The following is an 18,654-nucleotide window of genomic DNA, read 5'->3' as shown; positions in this document are numbered from 1 at the left end:
CAAACGGGTACAATTACCCCACACCTTGGTCCAACAGTTAGTATAGCACAACAGAACATGGCTTCACAACCATGGCTGGTGCAATACCAACAACCACAATTCCAGCAAGTGTACCAAGGTTCTGAGCAGCAGATCTTTGCGAACAGTGGACAACCGTATATTCAAAACGGTCAAAACCAACCGCTTTACAGTGGTCAAGTCCACCAACCATATCAGTCATACCAACATCAATTACATTATGCTGGTATGCAAAGGCCCACTGCTCAGGCAATTCCATCGTACCCTGGGTACGCTTCACCTAACCTGAATCAATAGTTACCATTCGTGGCAACTCTAGAGTTACCCGATTTACACCGGCTAACTAACGATCTGATTGCTTACGCCCCTTGGTGGCCAGCGATTCCTCACAAACTTCCATCTGACATTCCTAAATTCAATGGAAATCCAGGTGAAGACCCATCGAATCACGTGATGACTTTTCATCTGTGGTGTTCATCAAACACCCTAAACGATGATTCGATAAGGCTTCGCCTTTTCCAAAGGACGTTAACGGGTCCAGCGGAAAAATGGTATATTGAATTACCTAGAGCCTCGTTCGACAATTTCAGCTCCCTAGCCACGACCTTCTTAACCCATTTTCAATTACCGATAAGGTATGAAACGGGAACAGAAATATTAACCAACTTCAAGCAGACAACTGCCACTCATATATCCGATCATATACATGAATGGCGTCGTCATCGTAGGATGGTGAAAACATACGTTCCCGATCAGATGTTAGCTGAATGGTTTATAAAGTCGTTACTTCCGGCTATAACAAAAGATGTGGAAAAGGGGGGAGTCATAACAGAGGAGAAAGTTATTTCTCGTGCGCAATATCTAGACTTAGTCTATACTCAGTCTGGCACGCTCTACGACAAAATACCTGACGCCCCTAGACCGGAATTCTCAATTCCTCCTCCTCCTAAATCAAATAGTGACTCTCATGCCGGTGATGGTGTGATTGGCACGGAAAACGTGAAATCGATAAAGGCTTCTTCTAAGAAAGCCCGTAAGAATTCGGATGAAAATGCAAAAGATGAAATTCTTGCTTCGGAAGTAAATGTCGTATCAGCAGATAAGGGCAAAGAAACCAAACAACCAGGAAGTAAGAAGAAGCAAAACAAAGGGAAGAAGAAGAAACAGGGTGAGTCATCCCCTGGAAAAACTTCTTCAAACCCTCCTGGGAAAGGGAAACCAAAAAGTCCATGCATGATATGTGACGAGGATCATTGGACAGGCAATTGTCCATACAGAGCTGAGCTTAAAAGGTTCTTCAAAAGTTCGCAAACCTCAGCTGTGTTAACTGATCCGTTCCCAAACCCAGGTCAAAATCTGGTTGATAGTGGAAATGCTTCCCCGTCGCAAGTGCTCATGTTGTCGGTTTCAAAACAGCAGAATGATGCTTTGATTTCGACAAGGAACAAAGATTACGGGAATCCGCAGCTGTCGAACGACAAAGGTAAAGATCAACCAAGTAGTTCGACAACAACTTTGACAGAAGTTGTACCGCCCATCATTCCTAAATTAACAATAAAATCGCCAAAGTGAGTAGTACACAAGTCGACATTTAATCCTCGCGCCAGAGCGGCGCAGCATTATAACATAGTGGAAGATTTGCCCCAATCGCCATCCGCTATGTCGACTCTTGAAGTACTACAAAATTGCCCATCCCAAAGGCAGGCTTTGTTATCGGCTATTGGTGGGGTTGATCCTAAGGATTCCAATCTTGTATCCTTCGATCACAAAGGATACGATCCTCAGTTACCAGCTCAACTAGCTTTCCTTATTCAAGTGAAAGCCCTCAACAAAACTGTTCACCGAACAATTATTGATGAGGGGGCATCTACATGTATTATGTCGATGAGTTGCTGGAAAACTTTAGGATCTCTAACCGTGTCACGATCTTCGATGAAATTAAAAGCATTCGACGGAAGGACATATATCCCGTGCGGTATCCTTAATAACTTGAAAGTTGAACTGGGAGGAAAAACAATAGAAATAGATGTTGAAGTCATCGATGGGAATCTGGACTACAACATCCTACTGGGAAGACCGTGGATATATGCCGTGGCAGCTGTAGTGTTGACTTATTTTAGGAAGATCGCATTCCCTTTTCAAGGAGGGATTACAATCGTCGACCAACAAGAATTCCTCCCTAATGGTTCACAAGTTACAGGAAGCATTCCCATGGTCCATGGAAGCAACCACTCGCTTCAAGACATCGGAGTAGGCCTACTGAAAGACCCCACATTAATGGGAACTTTCGCACTTCCACCTCGAATCTATATAGGAGAAGTAGCATTGGTAAGAGCCTACAACATGATATCTTCCACGAAGATCTCAGAAGACGATATCGACATGGATCATGCAATGGTTTTTCCCCCAAGCCCTATAGAAATATTGTAGCAATCAATGTTTCGAGCACGGGAGGTGAACCAAAATCAACGCTCATCAAGCGTTTGGGTAGATAGGTCTAGAGAATATGGTACCCCTTTAGATCCTTGGTCGAAAGTACATGGGACCGACGAAGGAATCCTACAATCAATGTTGATTGAGGGGGCACCATGGAATGATTGCCACCATCGTTCCCTTCTTCCGGAATATGAAGAAGATACTCAGCATGACCTTTACCACCCTTCAGTTTTTGAATTCCTATCAAATACTGTAAATACGGTGGATTCCGAGCGAAACTTATCCAATATTGAAGAGACTATAGCCATAAATATCTCTACTAAAACAAATGTTGTAGAGAATATTTATGTCGGCAAAGGATGTTCTCCTTCAGAACTGGAAATATATAACGCTCTTTTTTGCGAGTTCAGAGATGTCTTTGCTTGGTCATATGATGAAATGCCAGGCATTGACTGGAGTATCGTTGAACATGAAATTAAAATGTATCCTGATGTCAAACCAGTAAGACAACGGCTTCGGCAGGTGCACCCCAAGAAAGCCGTTGCCATTAAAGCAGAAGTTGAAAAGCTCCTCCACACTGGTTTCATCTACCCGGTTCCTCTAACCGATTGGGTATCGAATATTGTCCCCGTTATGAAGAAACAAGGTACAATTAGAGTGTGTGTCGATTATAGGGATGTAAACCAAGCTTGTCCGAAGGACAACTACCCTACACCCTTCATCGACCAGATAATTGATGAATGCAGCGGATGTGAAATCTTTTCATTTATGGATGGATTTTTCGGGTATAATCAAATAAATATCCGCCCACAGGACCAGTCAAAGACTGCATTCATCTGTCCGTGGGGCACATTCGCTTATCAAAAGTTACCCTTTGGTTTAAAGAACGCAGGGGCGACGTTTCAGAGGGCAATGAATTATGCCTTCCATGACATCAAGAACATCATTCAACCTTATCTCGATGACCTTCCAGCTCATTCGCGAAAGCGGACTGATCATCCGTAGCATTTAAGAGCGATATTTCTACGTTGTCGACACTACAAGATAAGACTCAATCCGCACAAATGTGTGTTTTGCGTCAGTTCTGGTCGTTTACTTGGCTTTGTAGTCTCTAAGGATGGGATTCATCTTGACCCTTGTAAGGTTCAAGCAATCATTAATTTGCCTCCACCTTCAAATTTGCTTCAGATTCAGAAACTCCAAGGGAAAGCAAACTTTCTGAGGAGGTTCATTCCAAATTACGCAGAACTTGCTAAAGGTTATACTCGTCTTTTGAAAAAGGATGTACCTTTTGTCTGGGATTAGGTGGTGCAAGCTTCCTTTGATGCTCTGAAAGATTCTCTAGTAAAAGCATCATTAATGTATGCCCCAAACTATCAAAGAGATTTTAACCTATATCTGGCTGCAGCAGATACGACCATTGCGATGGTTTTAGTTCAAGAAGTCGATGGAATTGAACATCCGATATATTATTTAAGTAAAAACTCGAATGATACAGAAAACAAATATTCTTATGCTGAAAAGCTAGCACTCGCTGCTGTTCAAGCGATACAAAGATTTCGACATTATGTCCTCTTTCAGAAAACTACCATTCTATCAGATTGCAACCCCATGACTTATATATTGTCGCGACAGTTGCTGGGGGGAAAGTATTCAAAATGGATAGCGATCCTTCAAGAGTTTGATCTGGAATTTGTAAAATCCAAATCAAAAAAAGCTTTAGTTTTCGCAGAATTATTGTGGGATCTCCCATCGTCGTCCAACGATGAAACATCCGAAGAATCAATCATGGACGAAAGTTTGTTTCTAATATCTGCAAGCAATGAGTGGTATGGAGATATAATAATTTATCTCCAAACCCAAAATTCAGGCCTGACACCTCTCACTCAGAACAGAAACGTATACGATACCAAGCGAAAGACTACATGATCGTCGGTGATTTGCTTTATCGTCATGGTATCGATACAGTTCTGAGGAGGTGCCTCACCCATGAAGAGGCCGAAAAAGTCCTGAATGAGTGTCATTCAGGCGCGTGTGGGGGGAATCAATCTGGATATGTTACAACACAGAAAATCTTACGAGCAGGATACTTCTGGCCAACCATGTTCAAAGATTGCATAACCGCAGTCAGAAGTTGCCATGCTTGTCAAATTTTCGATAGAAAAACCAGAAGACCACCCACACCTTTACAGCCAATAGTTGCTGTTGGGCCTTTCGCCAAATGGGGCATCGATTTCATGACATGTAACCCCACCTCGACCGGGCAGCATGGGTATATTATAGTCGTTGTTGACTATTTTAACAAATGGGCCGAGGCGATGCCTACATTAGATAACACTGGTGAAACAGCTGCCCTTTTCTTTTTCAATCATGTAGTCGCCAGGTTCGGCGTACCACAGGCTATAGTTACAGATCATGGATCGCATTTTCGCAATCACATGATGGTTGAATTAGCTGCCAAGCTAGGGCTATCTCACGACAACTCTACCCCGTATTATCCGCAAGCCAACGGACAAGTTGAAGCAATCGACAAGGTCCTGAAGCATATGTTGCAAAGGATGATCGGGGTTCACAAGAGAAGGTGGCACCTAATCCTGTACTCAGCCTTGTGGGCTTACTGAACATTGGTAAGGAATGCGATCGGGTTCACACCTTTCCAACTGGTGTATGGCCTAGAAGCAGTCTTGCCAATCCAGTGTGAAATTTCGTCGCTTAAACTTGCAATTGATCTCCTCCCCGGAACTTCGGAAGAAGAGGCCCGTTTCTTGGAATTAACCCAATTGGATGAAACCCGTCGTGATGCTGCTTTACCTAACGAAGCCCATAAGAAACGAGTCAAGGCGCAGTTCGACAAAAATGTCAAACCCCGTGTCTTCTCAGAAGGTGACTTGGTCTTGCTTTATGACCAAGAATCCGATAAATTGGGAGCAGGTAAATTTAATTCTTTATGGATGGGCCACTATATTATTAAACGAGTGTTAGCAAAAGGAACCTACGAGTTAATGGATTATGACGGAATTCCACTGGCGCAACCCTGTAATGGGTTGTACCTCAAGCGTTACTATGCTTAAATAGTGACCAATATGCATGCACCTCGATTTGCGTTATTATGCTGGGGGCATGCAAACTTATCATCGAGCAGTTTTAGCACACAGTTCATGCTCGTTAAAAAATAAATGCAATAATCGCGCAGTTTTAGCACACAGTTCATGCTCATTAAAAAATAAACGCAAGATCCGAGCAGTTTTAGCACATAGTTCATGCTCGTTAAAAAATAAACATAAGATCGAGCAAATGTTTCCACCCGCGTTTAAGCTCATTAAAAAATGAACTATCCCGGTAAATAACCACTGCGAATGTAATATCATCAGCCATTAAATCCTTGGTCGTGTTTGCACCGTCACCTCCACTTTTCTATTGGCCGATCGTTCACCTCCATATGATTGTTTACCCATTTTGAGGAACAGCTGCGAAGAGTGATTCCACCTAGCCATCCTTGTGACACTGCCGTAATTGGAAAATTCCAACCTGTACCTGGAATCAGCTGCTAACCCTGTTTATCACTCGTTCCTCAAAAGACGAGTCTTCTTTAAGCTCTTTTCAGCTGGCTCGTAAAATATGAAAAGATTGCCGAGTCCTTGGCCTTCCAGCTCGTTAAAGGGACAGGAAGAGCTATCCCTCCTCTAGATTTTAATCTTTTTGGACCTGAGGGATTATTGCACAAAAAGATCGAGCGCTTGTTTTATTTGGCTCGTTAAAACTATCGAAAACTCATCCCTTCTGTATTGTTTTACGCTTTTTCGGACTTAAGGGATTAGATGACGAAAAAGGACTTTTGGAGTTAACTTTATGTACCTTTTCAGACTCTCTAAAAATGAAAAGGACCGAGTTATCCTTGTCGTTAGACTCGTTAAAATCATTAAATAGCGACAAACTTGTCTTTAGACGAGAACGAGTTTCACTATTGCTAGGCTCGTTAAAACATAGCGATGGGCTTGCCCGAAGGGCAGGTTATAGAACAAGCATATGTTATCCTCCTCAAGCTTGAGAAAGATAAAGAGGTACTAGTCAGCAATGACTGGGGAAAAACTAGGAGAAACTAAAGAAAACTTTGATGGTAGCAAGTCGCTCTTGAACATGACACTTTTCCTCCATACCACAATCGGGTTGGGTTGTTTCATTCACCGGTCACATCCATGGTATCGCCATACCATCCATATTTGGGGTAATGCTACCGATCCATCGTATCAGTGTTGCCATATGTTCAAGAGAAGTTGTTCAGAAAAGTCAACCGTGTCCCATCCACTGCCATACATTATCCTTCATCCTTTCATGACCGCCACCCTGAAACATATGTCACAGATCGTTTTCACCTCCATTAAAATCGTTAGCTCCATTCCGTGTCACTGATGTGGGATTCATTAAGGCCCTCCTTTGACGGATCGCTTCTTGTCGACATCAGCTCATTATCCAAGAAGTTGATCTAGGAACAACCCCTTCAGTACTTTGAAGCTTGCATGCCTCAATGGCAAGTTTCTCTCTTCCGGCGACAGGTATACATCAATGAACTTCGACCGAAAGATTATGCGTGGTGTTCGACGCCAAGTCCTTTATTCACACCACGTGAATTGTACTGCAGTACCTTGAGGGTCATTATCATTATCGGTGATTCCTCTCGCGCTTGTTAACGGTTTACATCATTGACCGGTAATCAAGCGATGCCTTTCCATGTTCGACTTCAGAACATTTCTCACATGGATCGACTTGTACTTAGAGTGAAGATCGAACGAGTTTGAAGACCCCAGATCTAGTTTCATCCATCCGGGCTGCGATATATATTCAGGAAAGATAAAGACATTGACATGTACATCATTGTAGCAGATAATCATCCTACTCAAAGGATGATAATTTCATCAAAATTATTAGTCTACCACCAGACGATTGTCTGCTCTATGTACAGAAAAATGAATTTATGAAGCTGAGCATGGGAATGCCCGCCTCAGCTAGATCATGAAAGCAGTATGAAAAATAATGTATTGTATTGTATCTTATTACAGGTCTCCTCTCAGCATTGGATGAACTTCAGATCCCCCTGATAAAGCATTTCACCCGATAAACAACCTCATACTTTAGGGGGCAACTGTTATAGACATTTTTGTGCCTTACAGAATTGAGCATGAAATGTCCATAATCTAAGGGATCCAAAGTCCCTAAACATGTTGCTCCTACCCCTAGAGGAACAAGGCTAACAAACCACAGCAATTCACAGAATTTCTCCACCAAAAACTGCTCAAAAACAAGTCAAGTCAGGATCATTTCAGTGGCTACACTAGATGTTTGCGCTGAATGTCAAAGCCAACACTGGCTACCTGCATTGAATGTCAAAGGGAACACTGGCTACCTGCGTTGAACGAGAATGGACATGTGGCAGGCTCATTTCTCAAGGTGTCAAAACCCAGGAAGCTTCCAAAATGACACTTGCCTCAGGGAATTCGACTGGTGATGAGTAAGAGGTTCCAAATCTCCAAGTGGAAGCAAGAACCTCCAAGTGGACTCAAGAACTGACAGAGGGAGAGGACACTAGTTAGATCTCAAGCTGACTCATCCTCTCTCCAAACATCTATATATGGATCTCTCCTCCATGAGATCTAGAGGCTGGAATTTTGTTATTGCAAAGAATTGCTGTTGGTTTGAGATTGGAATCATTGGGTGCTTAATGCTTTGAAGGAGGTGAAGATAGGAATTCCATTTGCTGGGAAGGAGATGCTGGATTGGAGCCCTCTGGGTTGTATCTCTTCCTGAACCTTGTTATTCATCAATAAAGCTATCTTGGTTTCTCCTATATGCTGATGTATTTTTGATGTATGAATGCATTAGTGTATTTGGTTTATTTCTAATCCTAAACTAGTTATGAATGTGAATATTTGTCTTTGTGTAGTTTTCTTCTCTTGTCGCAAGTAGTTGTTCTCTTGTGATCTTGCAGGAACCCGTTGAAGCTGGACAAGCAAGAAGGCAAGTAGCTGTTCTCTTGTGATCTTGAATGAACCTGTTAAAGCTGGGCGTGTGAGAAGGCAAGTAGATGTGAACTCCCAAAGAGAAGAGAGATCGGATCGAGGGACAAACAGAAGACACCGGTAATTCCATTTATCTCTCTTCTTTCACATTTCATAAAGGAAGAAACCAGAATAGCTGTCTCTGTTTGTTGCTAAGGCACTGTCACACCTTAGGTGGATAGGATCGTCCTGCATAGGCATTTTTCCCCACAACAAACATGTTCACAGCAAACCCTAGATCCAAAATGACTTGGTCCATCTCATAATCACCTATCTGTGTGGTGGGTCTCATCTCCCGCCCTATTCGTGCCTTATGCTAGCCATTTTTTCTTACCACTTGGTGTCCATCAGTGAATTTCTCTTTGCTAGCGCATTTATTTATTAATGCCTCCTGGCCTTCCACAACTTTTCTATCATGAATTAGTTTTATACAGGTCTCCAAAAATGTAGTGAGTACAGAGGGATCAACCTCTCCAGGTGTGTTGATTTCTTATGTCTTGTCCTAGACCCTTGAGGTGGAGGCCTAAGCGAAGCTCTTCTTGGCTTCCATAAACATTTCCTTAGTGTGATCCGACTTCTTTCTATGGCACTTTGCGGACCCATCCTTATTTTTCATGTTGTTTACCCTTATCAGCGTTAGTCATCATTCCACTTCTTAGCACAATGTTAATGCTTTGACCTTCTTTGTGGGCCTCAGCCCTCATCATCTATAGAATATGTGTAGGTTGTTGAGGATGTGTTTTATTTTCTTTCATTTTATCTATTAGCACCAGGAATTATTCTATACTATGGTCAAATTTTCTGTAGTATTGACATGATGGTTGTGCAGGATTCTGACACTCTCATGCATAGTGCCCTAGCTGTCCGCAGTTGTAGCAGATAATCTGATCATGACCTCTACCAAGTCCTCCTCCTCCTCGGCCTCATCCTCGACCGTAATAACCTCCATGCACTCCTCCAGCTCTCTAATATGGAGGCCGAGTTTCTTCTTGCATCCAATATGTAGGTGTTCTTTCCATTGTTAGCTCATAGCTTCGGCAGTGGCGCTCATCGTGGCCCACAGATTTGGATAAGTTCCAAAAAAATTGCTGGGGTTTCTAGACGAAATTTTCAAGTAAATGGAAATTATCCATCACATGTTGTCCAGTAACTTGGAAAATAGCACACCATAGCGTAGCCCCCATGCTCAGCCATGCTGGGGCTTCTGGTTTTAGGGGAATTGGCCCCCTCCTATAATATAATTCACGTACACTAGAAAATTGTCTTTATCATGCCCATGCCCCTTTCACTTCAAACACGAGACTTCTGCGCACACTTCTAGATTAGTCTCCTTGTATTTCTTCAAACTATGTAACTCTAGGTGTAAGCTAGCTAATTGTGAGTGGATTTGTTGTACTCCCAGGTTCATATTCTGAATAGGTGATGCATGCTACCTCATCAATATTTCCAAGGCTTCTGCCTATGTTTCAATCTTCTACTGTGAAAGAAAAATTCTCAAGTTGGGCAAGAGTGACATTATAAACCATTCACGATGTTGGCTATCTGTGATCTGCATGTTAGCTTCTCTGATCTGACACTTCAACCTTTGATCAAATTCCTAGGGTGTCTCATCGACCCTCATCATGATTTCATTAAATCCAATTACGGATTGTATGTTAGACTTAGGCTTACTAAACTATTTGTTTAAAGCTGCCTTAGTCTCTGCTAGCGTTGCATGAAGATTATTAGAATAATACTTAATGTACTAGGTTAGCACATGATCCTACAAAGTGGTAACCAACTATGCCTTATTTATATTGTCATTAGTAATCTGTTGCATTGTCCATATAGCATTCGTAAGAAACCAAAAATTATTTACATCTTCACTTCCTATGCCTTTGAAGATCAACATTTTCATTGCGTTTGCCTTGTTGAATGGTGGTGGTGGAGGTGGAGGTGTGTGCGACGGTGTATGTAGTGGAGGTGGAGGTGGAGGTGGAGTGGAAGGATGATTTTCTCAAGGAATCCCCTTAGTGATTAGCTAAACAGTGTTTCGTGATGTAGTCTTCCCCGCCCCTTCATCGTCACTTGGAGGAGATCCAATCAATGGACTATACTTTGGTCCTGATCCTTCAAGATTTCTAAAGAAGTGTCTGCTTCACATAGCTCTGAACATCAAGGTAATGGCATCACCCTTTTTTCACATAACATCATTTTAATCCAAGTATATAATGATCTTAAATACTTACCTTGTGGTCCTTTGAAAAATCATTGCTCCACTTCGCTATAGCTGACTGAGGTATTAACTACAAATTCTGTTACAAATCCTCCCAGAATCCAATCGAGCCAATGATTTACAATCCGCATGATCTTGTTTTCAGAAGCTTATAATTGTCACGCTAATTCCAAAGTCCACACTATAGAACTATCGAGCTTCCACCTTCCTTGAATGTTTGTCAATTTAGCTAACCACTCATATAGTTCAATGGGGAAAGTGCAGAAGAAGATCTTGTGTACCTTTGTATAAAGATACTTGTTCAACCACTCTTCCTTCAACAAGTGTGGATTCATGTTTTCTTGTGTCGCAAACTTGTGAATCTTCCAATCAAACCACTTTTCAATTTCTTTCTTGGTCGAATTCCAATTATGCGAAATCACATATCTCTTTTAAGCAGATCCCAGTCCCGTCAAAAGAACCATTTGTTGGTTTAGGGGGCTCTAACCTAGGTTCAGAGTTAGCTATGCTAACCAACAAAACCCTACACTATTGGCCCTTTTGGCAACAACATGCTTAGCATAGGCTACAGTCTCACCCGAAGCAGTATGAGGGGATGCAACAACTAAGTTTCTACATCCTGAGACTAGTGTGATGTCCCTCAGAACCTTAGGTCTTCCTTCATGCAGATCGATAAAATCTTAGGGCATGTTCTTGTAAATTTGTTAATCTAGCCTTCAGACCTTCGTGAAGGTCTAAAATCAGTCCTTGTATACTTTTAACAATCATTTTTCCTACTTACGTGCATTAGAGAGTAGTCCTAAATTAGTGTTCGCACAGATTTACTTAAGTCATTAGTAAGCATAAGAGAAATCATTGGGGTCTTCGAAAAAGTATTTAAACATACCTTGCATAAATTATTAAGACTTATTCAATAAAATCACGTAACACTCAATCAGTATCTCATAAAACAAGTCATTCGTCAACAACTTATAACATTAACAAAGATAAACATAAATACTCAGGATTTCTAAAAAAAAGTGTCTTTATTGATCTTCAATTCAAGATTACAGACTCAAACTACGTTGCACAAAAAACTACAGGGGTCTTCACACTCTCTTCCTAGGCCTCTTTGCACTCAGCTGTGGAGCCTTTCTTTCCCTATCTAAGCACAGGAAGCAGAGCCTTCCTACCATAGATCCTGTCCTAGACTCTTTAATCAACTGAACTCTCTATATTTTCTCCATCCAGTTCTTCTCTACTACTACATTAGACTTTCTAAGACACACCTATTTATATAATTTTTATAAAATGACATGGTCCATGGACCATGGGTGAATCTCAAAACTGACTCAAAAATGTACATAAAACAAGGGGCTAAGCCCCTTTGACTCCTATTCATCTACACGCTCCACATCCACAAATCGCGGAGACTTTACATTATTTACAAAATTGTACCAGAATTTGGGTTATCTTAACCCCAAACTAACTCGAGGGACCCCATCCCACCACCCACATATCAACGATATCCTTGACCTGTACACTAGACAACCCTTGCAACATTATGAGTGTTGATCGCCAATTGGGCCCACCTAGAATACTGCAATCGACAATTTTCGAGCAGTACCATTGGTGTAACCTCCATAACTTGCGATCACCAATTGCCCTTTGTGCTTAGCCTCTAGTTCTTTGGCCCTTTATGTGACCATGGGCCAACGCCTGTATCATATCCCCCCATTTGGAGTTTCGCTATCGGTGAATTCCTCTTGATGCACAATGCACTGCTACAGCTAATCGTCAATTTTACGATATCGGAAATCATTGATGGCTGATTCACCTTGTTTTCTTTGTTGGTCTTCTGATTTTTTTGATCGTTGATATATCATGCCACCGGAACCTCTAGTATGCCACATTTCTTGATTCCCTAATCATCGATCTTTGATTTCATAACTCTGCTTCACTCTTTCCAAAGGCAACAAAACCCCCAACTTCAATTGCCCATATCTTCCACTCTAGAAGTCCATTTTTGGACTCCCATATATCGTTGGAAGGATTATTTCAGAAACTATCCAATGGAATGGGATGATTTAGCTTTGAGAACTCCTTTATCTTGGAATATGGCTACAAAGTTTTATGCCCTGTTGCACCTCTTAAATAGTTGAAGGCAAATTTTGTAGAGGGTAACAACATTGGCTCCACCTAGGGACAATGCCTTACTGGCAAGGTGTTGAGAACCTGTAGACTAGCAACTTTCTATCCGTTGGGCATGGGGTTATTTTATTGAAGTATATAAAACAAAAATATAAATTTGAAGGACTAAAAGTGTTACTAATTTTTACAATGTCTCACCGATATGTACAATGGGTAATAGATGGACCCTTTAGTGCAGGAAGTACAATTTGAGAAATTTCCCATTCATAGGTAGCTCAAGTATTTCACCCTCCAATTTTTCCAATAAGAAAGCATTGTTTCCCTTTATCTCAACAATCTTGAAGGGTCCAAACCATAAGGGGTCAAATTTTCCATGTTTCCCTTTGTCTTCTCTCCTTGCATCCCACCTTAAAACTAGATCTCCTGGTTGAAAAGTTTTATCTTTTGCCTTCTTATCAAAAAAGAACTTCATTTTTTGCTAGTAGTTTTCCAACCTACAATTTACTTGTTCTTAGGTCTCCTGGAGCTCCACCAATTGATGTATCCTTCTAGTTAGGGAGTTGGGTTCTTCCTCTGCATCTTGTAACATCTTAGCCACTTGCATGGCAAGATAAATAGGGAATAACACAACTTTACCATAAGCCAACTCGAAAGGGGATTTACCTGTTGATATTTTTGGAATGACCTGGTTTTCCCATAGTGTTAATTTTGAGTTGAGAATCCCCATTCCTCTAACCTTTTGCAATTTTCTTCTTGAGGATTCTCACCACTGTTTTGTTAGAAGACTAAGTCAGCCCATTTCCTTAGGGATAGTATGTGGTGGAATGGCCAAATGTGATGTTATATTTTTGACAAAAGTTGTTAAACTTTTTAGACATGAAATCTTGGGTGTTGTCAGCCACAATCTTTACAGGGCACCCAAACCTAGCCAAGATATTCTCCTCCAGAAATTTCATAACCACATTGTCAGTTGCATTCTTGGTTGGGACTGCTTCTACCCATTTGGTGAAGTAGTATGTGGCGGTGAGGATCCACTTGTGTTGGCCACTAGAAGAGGATGTATTTCCCTGATGAAGTTTAGTTCCCATTGGTTGAAGGGTTATTCTATAGTAACAGGGATCAAAGGGAGTGAAGCCAATTTTTTCTTTTCATCGAATACTTGACACTGCTAATAGGACCTCACATAAGAATTGACATCTCCAAATAGCATGGGCCAATATAACCCTACTTTAAGTATCTTATGTGCAGTGGTCTTCCAATTGTAGTGCCACCCACAAGTGCCATTATGGAACTCATCCATCACTGTTTGCATTTATGTTTCAACCAAACACAACAACGACACTCCCAATAAGTCTATCCAATACAGCTGCCCATTAGATATAACAAAATTTTGGGCTTGAGCCCTCAATGATCTGTACTTGGATCTCTCCACCTTTGTTGGGCATCTCATAAATAGTAAATAGTGGATGATATTTTGATACTAGGCCAAAGTTTCATATTTGATATGAATCTTTTGGACTATGTTCTCGATCATGGGTTGTGTACCCTCTTCACCCTCTTCTTCTAATAGATTTATTCACAGTGCATGAAAATTTGAATCTGATAGGATTTTAGCCAGTCCTTGTCCTTTGATGAGCTTTGTGGCTTACCTCCTTGTCATACTACTAGATTCTTTCAATCCACTTGCCTCTCTTACCCTCGTTGTCTCCTTGTACTAGGATGTCCTTAATCATTGTTGTTGGTACATAAGCCGCGGTGATTGAATGTATCACAGACATTGAAAGCCTTCAAAGTTTTGACTAGATCATATGCTTGTTTTTCCAATATATTATATTTTAGTTCAACATCCTGTAGCACTTGGCTGAAAAATCTATGGGCTTCTCATGGCCTTCCTTATTTTTCTAAGGTAATACAGTAGCGACAGCATGGGGGGAGGAAAAGGAAAAGATATTAAATGGTCTCGAATAGTCTGGGCTGACTAGCACTGGAGGCTATGAAAAATATCTTTTTTTCTAGAGAATCATTCTTGGGAATTTGGGCCCCACTTACTTCAGTTTCCTTTTTCAACATTTCAGTAATACCTTTCACCATTTCTAGGTAGTTAGGGATAAACCTTCTCAAGAAATTAATCCTACCTCGGAATATTTGTACCTCTTTATTATTCCTCAACAGGGAAATATGACTGATATCCTCCACCCACTTAGGATCAATCTTGACCCCTTCTTGTATTAAAATGTGCCCCAGAAACTTCCCTTCGCTCAAATAAAACTGAAATTTCTTGGGGTTCAGGGAGAGCCCATACTTTCTGCACTTTTCAGAGGTAAGATTTAGGTGTTCAATGTGTTCTTATTCTATTTTGGAGAAAAAAGTGATTTCATCTAGCTATACCAGCACAAATTTATCTTGTTCTCCAAAAAACGATATGTCCATCACCCTTTGCAATGTTGCTCCTGCGTTTATTAAGCCAAATGACATCCTAGCGTACATGAAAGTCCCCTAAGGATTCATGAATGCAGTTTTATTTTTATCTTAAGTTTGCACAACCACTTGGTTATGTCCATAAAATCCATCCATCATTGACATCCTAGAAGAGGCAACTACCTTCTATAAAATGTGGTCCATTTTAGGCAATGAGTAGCTATCCTTCAAAGAAGCTTTGTTCAGGTTCCTGAAGTCCACACATAGTCTGATTTCTCTTATCTTCTTCCTAATAGGAGCTAGATTTGTCACCCATTCTGAGTACCTTAGAGGTATAGCGATATTTTCTTGAATCATCTTCTTCACTTCCTTCTTGATGGATGGGAGGAGAAGTGGATTGATCTGTCTGAGTTTTTGCTTATAGGGCTTCACATCATTCTTTACGGGAATCTTATGTTGCATAATATTTACATCAAAGGTTTTCAAGTGATCCAAAGACCGAGAAAAACCATCTTTATAAGATTTCAAGAGATTTAAGTATATTTTTTTGTAGTGTTTGGGGTTCTTGGTTGATAAATTGGTCAGTCGGGGTTCATCCCCTAAGCCTATGTTGCATTCCTACACGTTTTCCTCAACTCCATGTTCAACAAGCTTTGAAACTATGTCATTTGGTTTGAGTATCCTTTGAAAAGTAACTAAACCTCGTGGAATGGCATTTCCCTTTAGCTGCAAAACCTTCTATCCTGCAACACTTTCCTCCCATGTATTCAACTTCTCTTCTATTATTTCTTCCTCTTCTTGATTAATAACATAGTTTGAGAATTCCATGATGACCTCCATGAAACACTTGATCTCCTCATGATCCTCAAAAATTTTCCAATGTTTCACATTGTCCGACACTGATTGTCTATATCTAACTTCAATTTTGTACTTGAGAAGAGGATTTTGTGGTGGCTTAAAGTTGCTGGTAGTAGTGGCTAAAGAATGGGCCACTCTATTTCCTTCTCTTGGTAGGAATTGTATGTTAAAAGCTAAGAAGAAGTTGTTGATCAAGTCCCAAACCTCATTTCTGTATGCCCTCAGTTGGGGGTGTTTGATTTGGCATTGGTCCTTGACCTACTCGACTACTAGTTTAGAATCTTCAAATATGGCCAGGTAGTCAATATTTATATTCTTTTTGTCTTGCAGGCCTAGTAGGAGTGCCTCATATTCTACCACCTTGTTGGTGGCCTCAAACTCCAATTTCAAGGATAGAGGAATTAAGTTACCTTCTAGAGATATTAACAATACTCCTACCCCATTTCTTTCTTTTGAATTTTCCCCATCAAAATACAACTTCCATGCCTTACTACACTCTTTGAGCTGTCGGTCCAATTGGACTGTAGGTTCTATCTATGTTTCTTCTAGGATGAATTCGTCTTCTTCTAGCATAAAGCAGGATATGTCTCTTTCTGTTCTATATCTGAACAATCAACTCTGGTGATTGTTTTGATGAAAATTTATTCCCTTTATAATCTCCTTTCCCCTCCACCAAAGGTAGGAATGGTAGCATAAGTCAGATCCAGCTTGATGGACTATCCAATATTAGATCCCTAAGACCTGGACAAAAGCATACCAAACCTCACTAGGATGTCAGCAACTACAATATACATTACCACACTTTTTTTTTGGATTTGGTCCAAATCAATCACCATGTCCTTGATCATCCCTAAGCACCTAACCCTCTTCAATTCAAAGGAATAGAGATCCTTATAAGGCTTGGTTATCTCTAGACGTAGTTGCTCCATTACGAATAATGGCATCAAATTATTAGAATCTATATAGTCTAATATGAAATTGTGAAGCAAGAGGTCATGTACTACCAGAGTGACATAAAAAGGTGGCATGGAGGGATCATGTTATTCGACATGGGGCCCAAAGAAAAATATTGGCCTTTCTTATTGGAGGCTCAAGCTATTGGTGATTGATCAAGAACAAATGGAAACATAAATTGGGAAACTTGAGCCTTATAGGTGGGTTGTTTCAATAGCTCCAATAAATGAACTGAGATTTTGAATTTTTCCAGCTTGCTTTGAAGATTAAAGACAACATGGCCCCTTTCTGTAGAGTTAACCTCCATCAGTTCCTTCCTCTTCTCATGGATGGGTCTAGGAGGAGGAGGTTGTTTCTCTTCTTTATGAACTTTGGGCTTATGGAAGCTCAAATATAAGGACTCCCTTCTTCTTTGAATGTTTAGATCTAACTATTCTTTCTCCTTTCCCTTTTTCCACCATCTTGGGAGGCTCTTAGGAAGAAGCACCATCATCTTGGTCTTGTGCCCTCAATCTCTCTTTTGATGACCGAAAATCATACCTCTTATGTATTTGAGCATGCATGAGATCAATAACCCGTTTGCAATAATCGATGATCTCATCATCGCTCATTATTGCAACAAGCTCCTCCTCTTCTTGTTTTAATATGACCTCTTTCTTTTCATTAAAGATAGAGCAATACACATTCCCCTGTACTTCATTGGCATCTGGAATCCACTCTTATAGATCATCTTCTATATATAGTGGGGGATGTACGTGATCTTTTTGTTCTTTCCTTTCCATTTGTTTCAAATATAGGGGATGCATTTTATACTGGGGATTGAAACCCCAATTGGCAGCTGGGGAGTTCTACCTCTGGAGGCTTTTGTTCTCAAAATCCATCTTTGTTAGTTAAGTGGATAATTTTTTTATCAATTAATCCATTTTTTCTATCTTGTGACATTGAAATTCTCTTCCACTTGTGGAAGCTACCTCCTATTTTCCCCTCTTATTCTCTCCAAAGTCGGTTTTGTTTCTCGACTTCCCTGTGGAGGTATAATTTTCCTCCACTTCTAGGGCATCGGTTTGGATCTTATCTAAGTTCAAAGACCTTCTTTCTCTAAGCGTAAAACTAAAATATGAATTAAATGTCCTAACAAAAACTACTCGGGAAACGACGATGGAGGTTTGATTTCAGCGGGAAGATTATTGTACAACTTATTAAATCTTTTAATGAAGTTTGAGACATCCTCACTATATTTCTTCTTGATAGCATTGAACTCAGTGAGGATGTACCCATGGTCTCTCTTCTCACCCCATCTCTGCAAAAAGGAATTATCCATTTCTTCCCAAGTGTTGATGGAAGCATTTGGTAGGGATTTGAACCATTTCCTTACCTGCTCGTTCAGATATTGGACGAAAAGCCTCAACACTACATCCTGATGTTCAACATTTTGATTCTCTGCAAAGGCACAAAAAATTTCTATGTGTCTTTGTGTTGTTACATCATATTCCTCATTATACCTAGGCAAGATCTTGAGGTAGTCCTGGGGCATGGCATGTGGAGGTTGGGGCAGGTTTAAGGGAGCATACT

Source organism: Pinus tabuliformis, chromosome 5_1, assembly GCF_031772625.1.
Source record: "Pinus tabuliformis cultivar Carrire ecotype Pingquan chromosome 5_1, CPIR1, whole genome shotgun sequence".
Lineage (NCBI taxonomy): Eukaryota > Viridiplantae > Streptophyta > Pinopsida > Pinales > Pinaceae > Pinus > Pinus tabuliformis.
Note: the sequence above shows the minus strand (reverse complement) of the source record.